Source organism: Frieseomelitta varia, unplaced genomic scaffold (genome assembly GCF_011392965.1).
Source record: "Frieseomelitta varia isolate USP_RPSP 00005682 unplaced genomic scaffold, Fvar_1.2 scaffold_247, whole genome shotgun sequence".
In the NCBI taxonomy this organism is placed as follows: Eukaryota; Metazoa; Arthropoda; class Insecta; order Hymenoptera; family Apidae; genus Frieseomelitta; species Frieseomelitta varia.
The window spans coordinates 1,451,497-1,472,535 of NW_025109976.1; the positions used below are offsets into that span (position 1 = coordinate 1,451,497).

Here is a 21,039-nt window from a genome sequence, read left to right on the forward strand (position 1 = left end):
TTTTAGAAAAGGCACGCAAGAAAAGAGAAAAGGTGGAGGGGATTAAGCAAGATTGAAGGAACAAAGAAGCCTTTTTCCGTAAGAAGAACAAGATGAACAAGAAGAAGAAGAAGAAGAAGAAGAAGAAAGAGGAGGGAGAAGAAGCGTCGAAATTCGCGGCGGCTATAATTTTCAGGCGGACAACGGCATTCCGGCAACGGCTCCGGGAAACCTCTCAGCCTGTCCCGAGGCGCACACCGGTTCCCCGATGGTTCCTCTCTCTCTCTGTCTCTCCCCTTTTGTCTTTCCTTTTGCTCGCCCTCCCCGCCAACCCCCCGTTCGCCGGCCAGTCGTCGATGATCACGGTCGTCACGTCAATTAACGCCGTCCGCGGTAAATGCGAGCCGAAGAATGGACGCCCTCGTTTTTAATTGAATCGGCGCAAATCGAGAACCGGCCCGAAACCCGCCACTCGGGGTGTCCATTAAACGGTCGATCGTTTCAGATAGAGAAAGTAGTCAGGGCCGTTTTAATGGAGGCCCGATCAGCCGAGATAACCGGATTACATTTCGTGTCGTCGAAAAGAAAACAAAGAAAATAAAATAAAAAAATAAAAAAGACACACGGCTCGACTAATTTCGTCCGTGGATTTCGTCCGCGGGACGTGCGCGACCATCTCGCCGCCATGATCCGATCCGGCGCGGCGCGGCGTCTCCATGCGAGACCCCCGTGCATCATTACGCGCGATCCTGACGATGATTACCGACGCCGTCTGTCCTCGATATATATACCGACCCGTCCGTCCAGCCTGCCGTTTCCAGCATCGTGGATTTCGCGTAATTACGACCGAGCCGATTTCTCATATCGTTTGTCGAATCGCGGGACGTTCTCTTTTTTTTATTATTATTTTCTTTTTTTTGAATTACACGGCAGACGAGAGGATTTCCTTTTCTTTTCTTTGATTTTCGTTCCCTGATAGTATCGGCGATAAGTAATTGCGCGTTCAAGCTACACGTTAGATAGCTGCAGTTTGTGAAAAATTGAAACGCGCGAGGTGCGAAGCGATCGCGTGAGAAAAATTACAAAACTGAGGTTGTGCGATTATTGAAAATATTTGAGGCATTCAAATATTTTCTTGTTCTTTTTATAATATCAATTTGTTATGGAGTGATAAAGAGGAGTATTTTAACCGCTTGGTCCGCAATCATCGGATCAGGAATTTGTATGGAAATACAACGACGTCCGACGTTGACGGTATTGGAAGTTTCAACGTGTGAAAACGGGTACGGACAGCGGGGCGAATATTTATGTGTTTAAATTTGCATAAACGTCTGGTAATCGCTAACGCAACTACGAGGACGTTGCAAGGAATTACACGCAATTAGATTTGAAATAATTCGTGAATACGTAAACGAACACTGCAACTGATCGCCGAGCCAATCGCTCGAACCAATCCGACGCACGCTTCTGTCACAACAATACTCTCGGTTATCGTGCCGAAACATCGAATCTATCGCTCATACCTGACTTGTACAAACTCGCTCGACGCTCTAAATCTCCGCTTATCTGCCAACAGGACCATCCTACCTAGTCGACCACATTTCGGGAACCATTTTTTCCACGTAACCTCACGCGGTACGAGACGTCGATATAAATATTCATGGAGAGGCGCGCGGGTGAAACGATTCGAATTAATTCGTCGTCTCTTTCTCTTCATCGCGGACCAGAGGAGATTACTTAACGAGCGTCGTTGGCATTTAATAATTTGGCGCCTTCGATCGAGAAATCAAACACAGAGCCCGATGGCGCGAACACACGGAAGCAACAATGATACGACGAAGAGGCATTTTCGAGAGGTTTCTCTCCTCGAAACAGTGGAGGAGAAGGAGGACGGGTTTCCTCGGTGTTTCGAGCGGGGCGCGCGTCTATTTCCGGCTATGTTGGTGGCCCGCCACGGGTGATTTCAATGCGCGGCGCCGTCGGATTCGGGCCACGCCATGAACGCGACGAGATAACTCGTGCTTCTCTCTCTCTCTCTCCCTCTCTTTCTGTGTCTTGAATGGAACGAGCTTCCCGCGACGATAACGAAGCAACTCTCTCGCATTCTTCCGGAGAACTTGCTTCACGTTTCCTCGCCTCTCTCTTCTCTAGGTAATCTATTCTCTCTTTGCCTCCCTTCTTCCCCTCGCACCGACTCCCTCTCTCTCTCTTTCTCTCTCTGTTCTTCCTCTCTTCAACACTCGACGAAAGTTTTTCGGACATATCCACCGGACTGAGTTCTTTCAATTATATCCAGCCAACATGAAGAGAGAGAAAGAGAGAAAGAGTATCGTGTGTTGGTTGGCGCGCGCACGACCGCGCGCTCGCGCGTAAACACGAGTCGCCGTGCGAAGCAAGATAATAAATTATTACTATTTTAATTGCGCCGCGTCGGGCCGTTCTTCCGCGAGTCTAAATTATGGGCCGAGTGACGATAATATATTATACCGAGCGATATTCCTTCCACCAATCGCTAATGATTTATCGCGAGAACGACCGGGGAACTGTTAAATGCATCTCGCTGATTTCTTTTCGTCCCTCCGCTGCAACCCCTTCCTCCTCCCATCGAGGTATCTCCCCGTTTCCCAGCCAGCGGACGGGCTGTTCGAGTGCTCGTTGAACTCGAACCTGCCCCTCGTTCTGGCGAGAACCACGACCCGAACTGAACCGTTCGAGGGAAACCAGGTGTCGACGAACTAACGGGCGACTCGCGAAAAACGAGACAGTTTTCGCCATTTTGTAGAGACGCGGTTCACTCTGTGCACGATTGAACTTCAGTTTGGCTCGGCTCGAAGGAACGCAGTGGGTTCAATTAGGATTGTTAAGAATCAAGCAGAAGTTGGTTGACTGCTGGACTGATGGACTTTTGTCTGATTTTCTTTTAGCGTAGAGATAAATTCAGACGGTGATTTCAAGAACAAACGCTTCAAATTAACGCTAGAAACCAAAGTATAATGTTTGCGGCAAAGAAATTTAAGTGCAAGAAGAAATTAACAATACGACAAAGGAAATAAACAATTTTGTTAATGTGTTTTATTAAAAATCACTCGAGCATTTAAAAATACGCTGTAACAAATGTATAAAATTTCCGTGGGAAATTGTAAATTGGTCATTTTGGTAATTCAATGTGAAATGTGAAATTCAATGTATCGGAAACGAGAATAAATGACGAAATGAAGACTGCATCGCTGAATGCAAAGACTGTATTCCTCAAACTCGTTATGCACCAACCATCTTTCAACGAACATTTGTTAATAATAATATTTCATTAAAAATCACTCGAGTATCTAAAAGTACGCTGTTACAAATGTATAAAATTTCCATGGGAAATTGTAAATTGGTCATTTTGGTAATTCTAGTGTGAAATTCAATGTATCGAAAACGAGAAAGAATGACGAAATGAAGAATGCATCGCTGAATGCAAAGACTGTATTCCTCAAACTCGTTATGCACCAACCATCCTTCAACGAACATTTGTTAATAATAATATTTCATCAAAAATCACTCGAGTATCTAAAAGTACGCTGTTACAAATGTATAAAATTTCCATGGGAAATTGTAAATTGGTCATTTTGGTAATTCAATGTGAAATGTGAAATTCAATGTATCGGAAACGAGAATAAATGGCGAAATGAAGAATGCATCGCTGAATGCAAAGACTGTATTCCTCAAACTCGTTATGCACCAACCATCTTTCAACGAACATTTGTTAATAATAATATTTCATCAAAAATCAGTCGAGTATCTAAAAGTACGCTGTTACAAATGTATAAAATTTCCATGGGAAATTGTAAATTGGTAATTCTAGTGTGAAATTCAATGTATCGGAAACGAGAAAGAATGGCGAAATGAAGAATGCATCGCTGAATGCAAAGACTGTATTCAACTACCCTCTTCCTCAAACTCGTTATGCACCGACCATCTTTCAACGAACATTTGTCCCCCACAAATTCGATCATCCTCTCGCTCGGCAGAAGTTAAAAAGCCGAGGAGACCACACCATTCCGGTCGAAGATCGTCATCATCACGCTACCGGAACCTGGTTCTCTTCGTCGAACTGCCAACTTCCCTTTTCGCCCAGCTAGGATTGGGATCGACCAATCACGAGCGTTAACGAGAGCCCGGTGAACGGTGTGCCCGTTAATTAATTCAGTTACGAAATGATCGGTACCACGCTCGTTTATGGATGGAGGCGAGCGGCTCCGCGACTTCTAATTAGTTCACGAGGCGGCCGCGCGCGTAGAGAAACGCGCGTAACCCTGGACTTTTCGCTATGGCTGATTAATTAGCCCCCGGGGGAAAAACAGCGTTGCAGTCCCGCAAACATCTCCGCGTTTCGGTAAACAAATTGCCGCAATACCGAAGGTAGGACGCGAGAAAAGATGCCACGGCGTTCCGATGTACACGTTTGAGATTTCGACTCATCTCGAACGCTCGCGATCCGCGGACGAGCGACATTTTGCCGTACCGTGAACTTTTAGTCCCTGCTATAGTTCGTTTTCTTCTTCTCGACAGTTTGACGGTAGAACTATTCGACGACTGAAGCATAAAATTTCCATCATCAGTTGGATTTCAATGAGACATTAAAGTAAAAGAAACAGCAGGCTACAACAGTTGTCCACTTGACGAAGAATTATTTATTTCTCTAAAAAACACAGTTTTGTATCTGTGAAATGTCTAAACAAAAATTGTCGACTGGCCATTATGGCCATTTTTCTGTGCGATCCTGCTCAGAAGAGCATCACTTTGTTTTCAGATTTGCCTGAATAATTTTCTGAAACGTGTGAATTAATGCAAATGTAGGGAACTTCCAATTTGGGTTATTAACGAGAGAATAAACAATTTTTCAGTTAACATTCTATCCGAATATAAACCGCGAAAGAGGAGCCATATTTCTCTGACACATTGTAAATAATATCGCAAGTATAAATTTAAATATAATTAGTCACAGTTTGAATATTAACTTAAGGAAGTTATTATGTCTCTTCAAATTTTAACATGTTCTAAACTCACGAACGCGATACAAGTATGATGGAAAATTGGAAAATGTATCGAAATTATGAGACGTAGTCAACACTGAAATTGATCAAGTAGTATAAGTATATCTATTTCAATTCAAATTATGTATGCAGAGTTTAGACTCATGATTTATAATACAAGTTGCAAAGAGTCGTTCTGAGAGTAGATGTCACCATAAAAGAGTTGAATAGGAGAAATTTATGATTTATATTTAGATAGAATACTAAATTAAAGAAATTATCTTATTCTTGTTACCAATTCAAGATGAAACGAACGTTCGTAAAATTTTCCAGATAGTTATTACCTACGATACAAGATTACGTCAATGTCAATTTATGTTTCGCCTATCGTTTGCATTCCACGATTAATCTCTTTTCCAAACTAATCCTGTTTAATTAATTAATTAATTAAAAGAGTTTAATTTGATAACAATTCACGATGACAATTCAGCAAAATTCTCATCCACGAATAATCACGTCCAGTATGTTTTCGCGTTAAAGCAAACGATGTCACTGGCGTACAAGTGTACGAACGAAGAAAATTGGCTACGAGATAAATGGAGAACGCGTTTCATCGTAGAAACATCTCCACTTATTTCTCTTCGTTATTTCCTATCTAAGAAATATCTTGGAACACATAATCCACTTATCGCCGCAAGTATTTGGAAAAGAAGACAGTGAAGTACTCCATGAAATATCTTATCGATAATCCTCCATAGATATCAATAACGACCATTATCTGACGAAAACCTGTCGTATCCTGAGAATTACCATTTCACGAGATTTTCCAAATCTTCTAAAAACTCGCCATCCTTCACTAATTTCTGTGGAAGAAAAATTTCACTGACAAGTAATTTTTATACAGATATACGAATCTGAAAGATTTTGATGTAAAAGTTTCGTTCGACAGTCACTTGAAAGAATTAACGTGAAGAGCGAAGGTACTCGATCATGCAACTGTAGCGTTCGAGAATGTGCTCGGAAGTACTTTGATGTTTGAAAGAACATCGCGAAAGAAGTACTCGAACATTAAGATGGATAACAAGCTACATCACAAAAATACGTACAATGTATTTTACTTGAGTCCGACATTGTAATATAATAAGCTGTCGCAATCTTCTCACTACTCGTGTTTAGTTTAGTTCAAGAATGTTTTTTACATCATCTTTTACTTCATTCGTTCAATATTTATACGAGCTTTACCATACCATTAATATTTACTCTCGCAACGAAATAATAAATTTGTCTTATTTTCAAACAAGCGAAACTAGGAAAAAATCCCATAACTCTCGAAAATTTTAACGCCTCTATTGAGATTCTAATTACGGAGTAGATACATACTGCCTTTTCCCCCTTCCAAGATATTTACGAGAATATTCAACAACAAGTTCCGTCCGAAAAAAAAACCAAATTATCAAACAGACTAGACACTGATCGACAGAAAAAACAGGCTAAATTATCCATCACCAGACTGTCTACTTTTATACTTGTACATAAAATTTCAAGGTACAGAGAAAACACAAGTACAGAATTATGCGAAATAATTCAGACGTAGACCACGTTGCAACAAACTCTCTCTTGCAGAAACATGCATAAATATCCACAGTATCTGTTAATAACAACTAACCAATCTATTCTGCCCAATCTTTTGCATTCTCGCGAACACCGTAAACCTGCACGAATACCCATAGTCTAGTTATCTCGACTTTCCGCATTCGCTCGGTTCCTAATCTTCGATCATCGCGAGTCGAGTTGTAGGCGGGGAGAACGGGGGGAGGAGTGAGTGAGAGGGGGGAGAGCGGGTCGTTGGCGCGCGTCGGCCAAACGGGTCGTTCTCGCAGCGTCGTCGGCTGCGATGGTGTCCGGTGTCGCGATAAATTTCGAGATTCCCTCATAACGATGCGGTATGGTGTCGGTATGGTGGTTGCGCGCGCGCTCTCCGGCGATCTAGCGCGCGGGGCCGGGCGTATATCAATCGCGGTTAATTAGTCGGCCGCTGGAGGCAGCCAGGCTGGCTTCGTGGGCGACGAATAAAGGCTGGCCACGCACGAGCGCGGCGCGACCATCGGGCAACGCGATACCGTTGACCCCGATGGTAAATTGTCTTTCGAGAAAGCGCCCGGGCAGATGGAAACCGCGCGCCGGGGCCTTTTAATTAATCGCGCACGCATCGCGCGCGGGCTGAGCCGACACACTAGGCGAACCTAAGCGGGCAAGCTGCGCTTAAACGTGCAAATGGCAACATTTTCTCAGTTTCAAGTATATATTTAAATGTAAACCAAATGAAACAAATGAGTAGAAAAGGGCAAGAAAGCGACGAATTATTGTGCACGGTTCGGTCACTCGTTATGGTCCGCGAACCAGTCGCCAGCGCAAGGGGTTAATCGCGATTAATTAGCTCGGCCGGGCTTCGATTTAGAGGAGTGGATGGTATGTCGCGACGACGTGGGAAATGCCTCGCGGGAACCGGAGGCATTTTCAGCATACCCGGGGTCAAACCCCAGGCTGAAACTGAGTGTGTCGTTCCCGTAGGTCGAGCGAAAACTTCTCCGTCTCGTTACTCGTTACGGTGGTGGAGGAGGAGGAGGAGGAGGAGGAAGAAAGGAGATTGGCCACAATGGCTCGCTAGAAAGCGGCACCGAATTATTCGCTGTTTATGGAAACAACCAGCGAGCCAGCTTCTCTGCCGGAACAGCCTCGTGTAACAATGAGCGGCCGGAACGGATACGCTTCGCCTTCGAAACATCGAAGCTTCGCTGACCTTTGCATCTGCGTCTCTGGATGCAGATAACTGAATAGTTGGTAAAAATTTGTTGTTAAAAATCGGAGAGGAATGGAGTTCCCCTGGGAACTGGACTGTCTCAACGGTTTTCTTTTCTCTGCTGTATACACTTTCGTTGCGGGTTGAAACTGCAGAGAGAAACAAGAGACGGATAATGTGTGTCCCTGAATTTTCGAAGGAGATCTCGAAGAAATCTTGGGTTGATTAGTTTCAGTCGAACGAGTACCTACATTTGAATTCTGTTTCGAATGCAGATTGACAGCCCTGACGGGAAGACTAAAATGCAATTAAAAACAGAATGATTAATAGAACTCTATTTTCCAGAATTTTGAATAATCGAGTTTGTAACTTGACATAACTCGTCCACTCTAGACTTTCAAGAAATGTCAGAAAGCTACGTAACACGTCACCCGTCCACTCTAGACTTTCAAGAAGTGTCAGAAAGCTACGTAATACGTCACTCGTCCACTCTAGACTTTCAAGAAGTGTCAGAAAGCTACGTAATACGTCAAATTATTCTTCGACTGAAATAACAGAGACACCAATAGTCTTCAACGTCTTTTCCGAAAAGAATTCGTATATCGGAAATGCTCTCGTATTTCCCAATTGTCGAGAGAATCAAGCTCGAAGCAAACGATATTGCCGATGTCACTCTCACTCGGCTCGGAACATCGAGTCTTGAACTAACTGCGCTCGAACGCAAGATCGTACTTTCCTTCCAATTTTCACCCTTTCGTGCAGCTACACACCGTGAACACACAGTCGCACAGTTTCCTTCCTCGTAGCGAGACACTCGAAGCTCAGACGCAACGAAACGCAGTGTCGACAGCGTCAGTTCGACACCGATCACTGTGAACGGAACCGTTATCGAACGAGCCTGATTACGCGGGGATAATTTTTCTTCTTGCCGCGAGTCCTAATCGCGACGTGCCACCTCCGCTTCGTCGGCGACGCGATGTTGGTAAACAAAAGGCTGGATATCTAAATCGCGACGAGCGTATCACGGCTCGCCGGCTCGAGAGGGTCCCTAATACCGGTTTCCTTATCTGAGCACGAATCGAAATCTGGCGTGTCGCACGCGTTTCCAACGCGTTCCCGCCGCTCGTTGCACGCACCTCCCCGAGCGCACGAACGAACGCGGGACCAACCGTTCCAACCGGAACCGGTTGAAATTTCGACGCGAGGGAGGACCGACCCGACACGCGGGGAATTCGTCGAATTCCCTGTGGAACCGGCGAATTCCAGCGCGCTGCTCCGAGAACATAACGTTCGACACGATTGTTATCGTTGTTACGAGACAATTAGCGGATAACGGATAGATATGGCATTCCTTTCTAAAATCGTGTCTCTCACTGATTGAGTGCAGAACGAAGGTTTTCACACGGTTGACGAAGAAATACGCGGTCTCCTCCATTCGTGGAAATATCTTTCACCGGGTGAGAGCGAGACAAAGCTTAACTGAAGGATAATAGAGTTTTTCTTTTGCTGTCTGAGAGTAAACTGCAGCTCTCCACGAACAACTGCCACGACAACTGACTCGGAATAAAGTGAACGATCTCTGCGGTATCTGGATTTTAAACACTTTGGACATTTTCTTGAATATCAAGCACTGTTTGAAGTTTCGTCAATCGTGTAGCGAGGGAGACACGAGTCGAGTTAAATTGGAAACGATTCACGGCGAAGAAGAAGGTCGTATTGAGGGAACGTATTGTTGAAAATGGAAGAGATCTTCACCAACTACGGCAGAATATTTCAGCAGAGGCTGAACTATTAAGAACTCGACTACTACGTAACGATTCTACACAGAGTATCACAGGAACAACTCAATTCACAATTCGACAACCAGGAAACGACTTTTAGAACGATTCGTATCGTGCACACGAACATGATTATGTGGAAAAGCCTCACTTTACGTCACAACACGGTAGATGGATAGGTATATGCTGTGTCTAATTTTCATCGCGATTGTCCCGGACGATAGTCGACGTTTACGAATATCGACGAGTTCAGCAAGTATTAATTTGTCACTCTAAAGATGATAAGCACTGATCATAACACGAACTAGAACACTAACAATGGATCTACATCCTGCGTAATGAGCACGTACCTGGGTTCATATCCCGCTGGCTGCCAGTTTCCTCTTCAAGTAGTAGACCCACTGCACTATTATTTCTGGTTGTTTGGCTAATTTAACACTACCTTCTATCGAAGCACGATATTTATATTTTCTTATTTCTTTTTCCTTTTTCTTTCTTGCTTTTCTTTCCAAGTGAACAACTAGCGATCAAACTGGATGTCCAGACACTTTTAGCTTTCGTTGGTCACGTTGCGCGTTTTTTTTTTTCTTTTCTTCTTCTTTTTTTTCTTCTTGATGAGACGCGTATCGGCGCTTAGGTTGTACGCTAGAAACGAGAACGCTACGAAAAGGGGGAATATGAAATAATATACGAGAGCTGTGGACACAGTTTTCAACGGCAAAACTAGCCGAAGAACGATCCGAAGATCAGACTACAGAATACACCACGCTAACTATCCTTTCAGATTTGTGCACGTCCCGACACTTTCGCACTCGTTGCCGAAGACTCCGTTGTCCAAGAAGTGATGCAGGATCTGTCGTCGGCCGTGGCTGGTCATTCGTTGCTTGCGACGACCTGCTTCTCGGTATACCGATTTCCTCAACGAGGTGATCCAAGCGAATCTTAATGGGATGGGATACCGTCAATTCATAACATTTCCAAACGAATCGCAGCGATATCTGTCGTGCCTGTTCCTTTTTTTTCGATTGCTCCTTGGGTCGTGAGTTTCGTTGCAGCCTGACTTAAAGGACGACGGGACGAGTTCCGAGAACGAGCCGCGCACTGATGGGATGGACACACAGATACTTTTTGGAGAAACACCGTTTTGCTCGATCGTAGCGCGTACTTGTCGATAATCCTCGTTGACGAATGCGGCGGTCCGACCGGCAGAAAAAAAACCAACTCCGAGAGACCGCGTCCAACCCCTCGCGACAAACGCGAACGTTGCGAGGCCCGTGACGAGGGGGTGGTAAAAGTGCGTTTCTCGTGACGTGTAAACGGCGGCGAGGGCTCGCCGGGCTCCGCGGCTCTCTCTCTCTACGCACGGAATAATATTTTAATGAAGGAAAGGCCGGACAGCGAAGTGCCCACGTCGGGTCGCGCTGCCGAACTGCTCGCTTCCCCGCCCCTCCGCGGTCGGCCGCTTCCACCCCTCCACGACACCGGGTCGGCCGAGTGTGCTCCGTGTCTCGACTGCCCCCACCATTCGATTCACCACCACACCGAGCCGTGCTCGCGCACCCCTCTCCACCGCGGACGTCGCAGCAGCTGCGCTGTTGCGACAGTGGGGGTATTTGGGCGTGTTTTGATTCTGCGACGGGGCGTGGTCTCGCCGACCCTGGATGCTGCGTTTAGCCGCTTGGAAGGGGAGAGGGGGGAACTCGCAGAGTCGTTCTCCCTCCGCGACCCGAATCGCTGCCACCACCACTGAACGCGGTTGCGGCTGGCCAAAGACAGCGCTGCCGCGACAGCGCAAAAGCCGAGAACGACTCTGCCGAGACACCGCGAACAGCCGGGTGGGGGTAGAGACGCGAGTCGGCTGCTCCTGCTTTGCAACTTCCCGGATATCTTTCCGGTAAACTTTCCTCTCCGAGGGGTAGGCTCGCGTCTACCTCCTCTCTCGCTCTCCCTCTTTGCTCGCTCGCTCGCTCGTCCGGACGTATCGTCTGCCCGACTCGATCGAAGATCCAGGATTTCCGACGGCAGGAGACGCCGGCAGACGTCTTCGTTGCGTACTTTCCTCGTTCTCCTTCCTTTTTTCGACCAGCCCGCTCAGCGCCCCTCTGTGAGAGTTTCGTCGGTGTGCCTGTGCATGATTTCCTCCTTTTCCAGGAGAACCTGTTAAATTGTGACTCGCGTCGCCAACGTCCAGCCCGGGACGTCAATTTCGACGAGTGTCAAGCAAAGGAGCAAGTGCGTTTTCGGTGACTCGTCGCGTCTCGTTAACGGAAACCGAACGTCTCACCACGCATTCTTTTTGTCAGTCGTTTTAGGTGGACGCTTGAAAATCTTCCGACCCGGTGGAGAATTTCATTTCCACGCTCGCGTCTTTCGCGTACGTCTGTAACATTGTAAGGTTGTTGCAAAGCGCAACGAAGAGCACCGGTATTTCTTCTCGCGCGAAATGACGGCAACCGCCATTGTGCTCGGCTACTGGTGTCCTTGCTGTGTCGCGGCTGTACGAGCGATCATTTGCGCGAGAGATGACTAGAAAACGCAAGAACGCGAGATTTCCATCGGCTCTCTGAACGAGGATGACAAGTTTCCGCGGGATGTTTACACAGCTATAGAAGACACTGTCCTTTTATGGCACGTATGGAGGCACTATTCGTCGTTTCTTCGGTTTAAACGCTTCATTAGAGACGATCACGTAAAATGTCAATGTTTTTACTCCGTTGGTACGCCGTTTCTAATGATATCGTGTGTTAACACTTCATTAACGCACGTGTTACGAAATTGCGTAGGAGAGTTCGTGTTACCGTGTACATTGTTCCACCACCTTCCGTGATCTTTCGAAACGTTTGCCCGTTAATTCGTTTGACGTCAGAGACGGCTGTCGATGCGGCCTTCACTCTGGCCTCTAATTAGCTCGATTTGTTCGTTGTTGTTAAAGAACGCGACGAAGATAAATGGACGAGGCCTCGCAGAAGTTTCCACAAGCGCCTTGTTTTCGTCCGCTAATCGGCTTATTAGAATCAAAGCTAATTGCGACGTCTTGTTTCGAATCGAGTTTTTTTTTTTTTTTTCATTAATTAACCGTTTCCCTCGTACATTGTTGCACAGAATTGTACTCATTTCACATCGAGCAATGAAACAGATTTAAAATTAGATTCCTTTAAATTTCATAAATAATTAAATCAATCGTGGAGGAAGAAGAAAGAGTATCAACTATGAATCCTTCGAATTCCTTTGCAGAGTTTCACGATGCAAATTGGCTGACAATTGTAAACGATATGTTTACGAATGGTGCTTCTTCAAAGATACGCCTCTTTCAATACGAGGAAAGAAAACACCGAGTGCCGATTCTCATTAGAATGTTAATCTGGAAATGAATTCTATGAAAAGAAAAAGAAAAAGAAAAAAAAAACATTTGCGTCAGAAACCTTGAGAATCGTAATGGATCGAGAGGACCTGTCTCTGATAATTTTATCAAAACATTTACGCTGAAAGACTGTGATCGGTGAAAAGCAAGCGGCCGCGTTCGAGGAGGGTTGAACCGGCCGTTTAAGGGTCAAAACGTGAGCAGAACAGAGCCGGGCGGGGAGATATCTGTGAATGGATGGACCAAAAAGGGAGAAGACAGTGTTCGTTCAAAAAGGGATCCCTCACGGCTCTGTCTTCGGTCAGTTTTACTGCAGTTTCAGGATTCCAGAGCTGCGGATGGCCAGGTGCCTCGTCTCGTCGCAAAGGGAAACTCGTAAAGTGACTTTAAACCGATTCCTTCTTTCGTTCCAGTGAATCACTTTTCCTTCGCCGTCTCTCTTTTCCATTGTTTCTTCTTTCTTTTTTTGGGGGAGGAACAGAACCCGCCCTGTTAGCGCAGTTCCAAAAAATTCATTGTTCTTTATGAATCGTGAATTCTTACGGGGGTGGCGTGTCGACGAAATAAAGAGCTGCGAGAAAATCGTGGAGTCGAGGTGTTCGCACGAGTTCGCACTGTGGCACGAAACAGAAAGTGTGAAAGTCGTTGAAGGAGCACGATTTAATTTGGTCGTCGCATTTTTTTTTTTTTTTTTTTTTTGGTTTTTCTCGAATAAAGATTTCGTCCGAGAAAAAATTAATTTCAAAGTTTTTCCGAGTTTTTTGTACACTATTGGTATATCCAGAAATAAAACTAAACAGAACGAATTGTATGTTTCTGTAACTGTGTAATCCATTGAATCAAGTTAAACATCTCTGTAAATATATTGCACTATTTTTTTATTTACTTATTTAATTCAGATTTCACCAGCTATTATTATGAAAAATTCATTCAAATCCGACACGTTTCACCACGTATCCTTTCTCCATCCTCCATATTCTAAACACTTTCTTCCATCCAAAGTTTAATTTCCGGCACATTTCCCGCGTAAAGAGAGGCAACCTCCCACTGTATTCGTGCTCGATAAAATATACGATATAATAAACCACTTTTAAAGCCTCGGTGTATTCCGATCTCTGCTATCGTCTTGCACAATCTCTCCACCGCTTCGCTCGGACTTCGGCTACACAGCGTTTGCCCCTTAAATTACTCCAAAATCATCTCGAACACCAAGTAATTAAATCTAGTTCTCGTTTCACTCGTGGAACTTGATCAAAATTTGTCAAAGGGAATTCTTTTTATTGAGATATCGGAGCATCGTTCACATCTATGTATCATAAAATGGATTATATGAATTAGATATCTACGGCGAATCGAATACGGAATTGGTTTCTATTGCAATCGAATTGTATCGAATTTTGAAACGTCTAGTTTTGCACGTGGTGCGGAAAATATAACGCGACGAGCTTTATATTTCTATATTTCTATATCTATTTTTTTTTTTACTCATTTTTTATCTTTTATACTTTTATATTTCTGATTTTTCCTTTTTCACATTTCTGCACGATACTTTATATTTCCTAGTGACGTCACGAAACTACTTCTCTAGGATTCCCAATATTTCTATACTTAGATAAAAAAATTTTATGCAAAAAGTCTACGCGATAAGCTACAAGATCGAACTTGCTTGAGCACTTATTGGGCATCATAGAATTTTCCTTGTCCTTTTACTCCTACGCAACACGAATTCTAACACCAGTGAAAACTAGCCTAGTGAGAAATACACGAAGCCGCTTCCTTAAAATTTTTATATAGAAAGTCGCGTAACTGGTGGTACAACCGAGGTTAGGAGGTGATTCTACTCGAGAGAACGAGTAGAATAGAATTTCCATCTTTGAGAAAATCTAGACTTTGAAACTTGCTCAAGCAAGTGTTCGATCTGTTTGAATTTAGTTAATTTTAAGTAAAGAACAATTAACAAGAGGTCATTTTACGAAAATAAATAAAAGAATGTAGGTAAGGTGTAGCGTAACGATTGTGTTCGAGTCATAATCATAAAATTTGAAAGAGAAAGCAAGTTCTACGAAAATTCTTCGAAATTTTAAATTCAAGTTCTATCCACCGATAGATTAATAACCTCGCGTTTCGGTGCTTCTTGCGCAATGCGATGCGACAGAATTGAAGAAGCTTGAACAGAAAATCACGAAGGGGGGTTAATTCGTGCAGCAGACGGAGGACAAAAAGAAAAAAAAAAAAAAAAACAGAAAAGAAAAGAAGATGAAGTAAAGAAAAATCAAGATGCTGAAAGAGCACGGAGCGATGGCTGCCTGGACCGGCGCGGTTTTATGGGGGTCGTCAAAACGCACCGCGATACTCCGGTATGCGGCCTCAGCTCCACGCATTCCATGTCGCCGCTGAGCCGCTGGCTCGTTCGTGGCTCGGAACTATGAGAGAAATATTACAAAGAGACGAAACAGCGACACGGTAGCCGACGATCCGTCTCTCGTGCCGTGCGCGAAAAGAAATGCAACGCAGCTGCTTCGCTCTGGCCGTAAAATCGTTTGAAATTACTCGACCGTTTTGCTCGGCAAACTGTCCGATTCGAAGGGACGTGAGCCTGGTTCGCGCAGCCGTGCCGGTTAAATCCGTATGGAAATTTCTCCGCGGGCAGTGAAACACTGCGCAACGGAGAAGAAAACGCGGGAGATTCGGCTTTGATTTCGATTCGTCGCTCCGGTTCCTGGCAATCTTCCTCTACTCGCGAACTTGACTCCTTCGGAGTGCCGTGTTTTACGGTGGCATGCGCGGTGAATGATGGCCTGTCTGTGGGTTTTTGTCGGTTTCTTATGGGTAGTAACACCCATGTTTCTTTTCCTCCTTCGTTCTTTTTTCTCTTTTCCTTTTTCTTTCATGCACAATGTTCTTGGCCATCAACGTTATTATGTACGCGGTATATAGAGTGGTGCGATGTCACTGAGAGAGACAGAGCGATGTGCGTCTGACTACACGCAAGAATTGGATTCTCGCACGGTGGAAATTGATTTTGATGATAAATTGAGTCTGAGTAATTCAGATAATTATTGTATTCTACGCAAATATGCAGGAAATGTTAATATGATAAATTGAGTCTGAGCAATTTAGATAATTATTGTATTACATATTGTATTAATTTAGATAATTATTGTGTTATATGCAAATATGAATTTTTGTGACTTGTCTCTCTATGAGCTGAGATATATTAGATATGTTTCTTTATCTTTCTATATACTATAATATACGGGAACAGTTAACAACTTTGTGAAAAACTGAAATCAGATGTGCCTGACTGTGTTCGGTGACGATGACAGCCATAACTGATAAAATATTAATAGAGTATCTACGCAATTATATGAGCTAATGACGACAACTATAATACCTCATCCTCAACATCTTCTGTTACAAAGGGTGAAAGATCAAACGAGGTGAAGACAAAGTCAAGCTCATCTCATCAATTATCTGACGACTATTTGAACAACTGTTCGAACATTTCCACAATTTTTTCGAGTTTCTACGATTTCTACAAAATCCAAACCAACGATTTCTACAAAATCCAAAGCAACAGCGCAAGAGCACCAACCACCGATTCGAGTCAAAGCTACCCCAACCCTTTATTTATCCCCTGCACGACCGAGGAGTACGATCGCGAAACATCGACCAGTTTGACGAGATTTATGATTTCGGGCATAGTGGTTGTAACGACGATCCTGTCGTCGGTTGAGCCGGGCAACGGTGTACGGTGATCGGTAAGGAGGTCGGTGGCTGGCGTTCGTCGAGGCGAGAAGAAGGGTGCAACTCACGGAGAGGCGCCCGGCAGTCTGGTCAGTCCGGTTTCCTTCCGGTTGAAAAGTTGCGCGCGGCCCACTGGCCATCGCCTCGTGCCTCCTCGTCTCGCTAACGACATTTTTCTTCTCTCTCTCTCTCGTTCTCTCCCTCTTCCATGCCGCGTTCACGTTGTTCTTCAACCCTTTTCCCGCGTGCAGAGCTCACCGAAAGAGCCGTTCACCTGGCAACGTTGCGTGTTGTCTCACGAGCCGAGGATAGACAACGTCTCCTCCTCGTTCGTCTCGAGGGGGTTGCTTTTTTTCCACCCCTTCGTACGTGCTCGACGTACACGCAACGTCGGCGACGACCCTCCGAATCGTGTGCACGCGCGTGAGACCACGTAATTTTCTGACGGGCTCGCGTTCGTCGGGCGAGGGTGAGGTCAGGTTTTGTCCCGGTGAAACGGTTCGAGCGTTCTACAGCGCTACACCCGCGCGATTTCCTGCGTTCCGCGAAGGCTCTGCATGACGAATCACGTGAGAATTGAACGCGAACTCGAATCCGCGACTGAAGAATTTTCTTTATTAGCATATTAGCCTTAGACACGGGGCAAGGACAACTTTTCATTGTAGAAGTAGTTTATAAGTTTCGCTGAAAATTTTGGGGACGATCATCTGTTGCGACAGAGGGGAATTATCCCTTTATACACAGACGACGAAATTTCGAATTTTCTCTGCAGCAAATATTCTCTTCGAAGTTAACTCTTGGCCCGGTCGTTCCTTATCGTACCAACGAACAGACCAAACAAGCAAGATCCAAACAATTCACTCGCAGCCACGCAGAAACGTTTTCTCTCCTCAACTCTGGTCGAATCTGTGTTAAATCCGGGCAACAATCGAGCAACGGCAAGCTGGAGAGAGAATCGTTGTGCCCCGTCCGCTTCTCGGAATCTGCATGCCTACGGCATCTTACGAAGATGATCCTGATCTTTCGAGAGACGACAGGATTGGCTGGGATCAAGAGCAAACAAGAAGAGGAGGGAGATAGGGAGGGGGTGGCGGGGGGAGGAGGAGAAAGAAAAGAGAAATTCAACGGAGAATCGGTGTTGATTGTATGTATCAGGTAGCTGAACCTGGTGATAGAATTGTTCGACAGCAGGTGCCAAGCCATGGGTATCCAAAGTAAAATATTGTTCTTGCGTCCTCGTGACTAAGCGCCACAAGGCGAGTCAAAGGATCTCACCAATCCTTTGTCTAAAACCAGCCAGAGTATTTTTAAGTTCACGAGACACCTATCTCTCTCTCTCTCTCTCTCTCTCTCTCTCTCAAGCCTTTCATTTTTCTTCAGAAAATCTTCCTACAGTTTTCCATTTACCTGTACGTCCGGCCGTCGTCGTTGCTGGTTCTCAAAATTTTCTCGTTAGACCTTCAGAGTCGAAGTGAATATTTTATTAACGACTCGTATCTCCTCCGATGGGATAACAGCGAACAACGACGAAGGTAATGTAAAATTTATGCGCTCGCTTTTCGAACGAACAGATGATCACGACGATTGTTCGGTCGTGTTCGGACGAACGGTTTGTTGCAGTGTCCCGTAAATTTTACATCAATTGATCGAGCAAGATGAGGTACTGCGGTGAAACTCTTCGGACGACAAATAGTTTTTACAATGAGAATTTATGTAATAAAAGTCCACCGATTCTTTCTTCTGCTAGCGATTTTTTCGGTTATACAATAAAAGTTCAGATTTAGACAATTTGGATTCAACCAGCAGCAAGAACTGATTTAATCGGGTGGTGATTAAAATTTGATTCGAATAAATGGAGTTGATATCAACTGTAGATAATTGAGATTGACGTTGTCCTTGGTTTTGAATTAATTATTTTAAAAAATCGGTTTCTCTAAATCGACTGGGAGAAATCGAATCGATCGTCCAGTAGAAGGAGAATTCGGATTCTTAGGAATTAGGTCAGTTATCGCAACAGAAATATGATTTAGCAAAATGTAATTTTAGAACCGATTTAGCTGCCAAATGGAACCATTAGTTTGCATAAACATCTAAAATCAACGAGAGCTTGAATCATTTGCATGCAAGCCGCCACTTCAGCGGATCTGTTGTGCGTATCGAGCTTCAATTAATATCGCTTGCGAAACACATTTTGCAATTTCCGTGTTCCGTTCCCTTTGTCATCGGGCAGCAGCCAACTCGGGGGAGCAAAAATAATAGCCGCGCGGAGAGCAGAATTCCAATAAGAATCAGAGGGAACCGACAAGTTCATTTCCAGGATGCCATAACTCGCTGTTTACGTTTTCTCTTTTCTTTTCTCTCGCCAGCCGCTCAATCTTCACGCCAAACTACGAAAATGCCCGTGTTTTCTCATTGGGGAACATCGAAAGTTTGAGAAATTAGACCGCCACCGTTGGCTGCAACTGTTTTTCGAAAATATTTCTAACCAACCTGACCAATCTTTTATTTGATGGCCTATTTTAAATTATTACACGCGGATTTTTACAGTACATTTATGTAACACGAGAAAAACAAATACAACACTATATATATTATATATGTTATATTCTATATATATATATATTATATATGTTATATTATATATGTTATATTCATGTCATATATGTTTATATGTCAAAAATTTTACCAAGTTGTATATAATGTATCTTATATCTTCGTGCAAATATGAAGGCCAGAAATAACCGTGGCATACTTCTGTTTAATTTTGATTTAATATTTCGGGATGAATTCCTTTCCACGCTTCTTCGAATTTCTTCCATAAGTCTTTTCCTTGATTTTGGACACATTTCTGAAGGCTTCTGTCCAATTCATCCCAAAATACATCGATTCGACTTTTTGAATATATATACTTATTTTCGATATACTTTGAAATACTTATTCAGACCATATACGTTAAATGTCAGTTTTGTCTTCAAGTATTATTATAAAATAGAGTGAATAGAGTAACATATAACAAGATTGTGTAATAAAATTAATCCGGAAAAGTATATCTGTGTTCTAGTAACTGTTTAGATCAAAATAAGCAAGTGTCCGGTGACTTATGGACGGGAACATGTGTGTATATATATATATATAACTATTTTTCTTATTTTCTATTTTTCATTTTTATATTCGAAATATAAATTTCCACGAAACTCGGCAGCCTGTTTGCGCGGAATCGGAGAACGTGCGAACGCGATACTTGCGAGCGAGAGGAACTCTGTCGGTACAGCGGAAAGAAAAGCTGTGAGAAAGATATGGTAAGGGGGCGAAAGTTGAGACGAGTGGCGGAGGATAATTGAAGGAGATGGAAAAAGGAACAAGGCAGACGAAAAGGGGCGAGAGGGGATCGGGCAGGATGCGCGAATGTTGTTTAAAGTCTAGACACAATGTAGGACCCCCGAATTAGTGGGGCCCGCCGCGCGCTGCGTTTCTACGGTAATTAACGAAATTAGCCGCAATTAGAGAGTGCTCGGCGTGTCCCTCGTTCCCCTCTCCTCTTCGGCGATCGCCAGATCGTGGAAGAGGGACGCCGTCGGGACCGTCCTCGAGTGGCGCATTTACGCCAGGGCTTAATGACTAACCGCATCGGCCGAAAAACTATCTAACCAGCGAAACTATGGGAACCGGGAACTGCTCGACCCGCGATTACTATGCTGGCTGAAGGGAACAAGGGGAGGAAAGATCACGCCAACAGTTAGGACTGTGGATGATTGGATCGTTCAAGCTGGTGGTGAATTTCATGAGATCGCTCTACGTTCTTTGATGGACAGCTACTCGCTATGACATTTGGACAATTGTGCGAAATTCTTTACGAATACGTTGTCGCATGAAATACATTAAAATTTCATTAATCCTGTGATGAAACCGTCGTAATTAGATTTGGCCAAGATTCGTTATAGTACAGCTGCGATTCATTGTTGCCAGTACTTGTTGGTACTGCACAATAATTTAGCGGGATCGTCTTTAATCGTATGCTGTATCTTTCTTTAATTTCTGATATACATGATCGGATTGCTTTCAACTTTTATTTTCTCTTCTCGTTAATCTAATATTAAAGATCTAATATTATTATCCCTATTAATATTCTTCAAAAGAAGGATTAGGTATTCCTAAAAAAGTTACCGAAAGTTCCTGAAAGAAATTGTAGATATTCCTGAAGCACAAACTTCGTCTAAAAAGTTAAAGTCGAAAACTCTACTGAAGGATCATTAAGTAAAAACATTAAGTAAGCAATTATCCACGTCATAAACAGACGATCCTCAAAAACTACCCAATATCAACCCCTTTTTGCAATATATACGACCCCAGTCCTCA

At 44.0% G+C, this 21,039-nt stretch overlaps 1 long non-coding RNA gene across 1 annotated transcript; it reads left to right on the forward strand.

The window, feature by feature from the left end:
- The first annotated feature begins 1,095 nt into the window (after positions 1-1,095).
- LOC122528206 lies at positions 1,096-16,527 on the forward strand. The gene is made up of 3 exons (XR_006306515.1): positions 1,096-1,242; positions 5,201-5,205; positions 16,517-16,527. It is a non-coding gene; the product is annotated as an uncharacterized LOC122528206 (long non-coding RNA).
- The last annotated feature ends 4,512 nt before the right edge of the window (positions 16,528-21,039 follow it).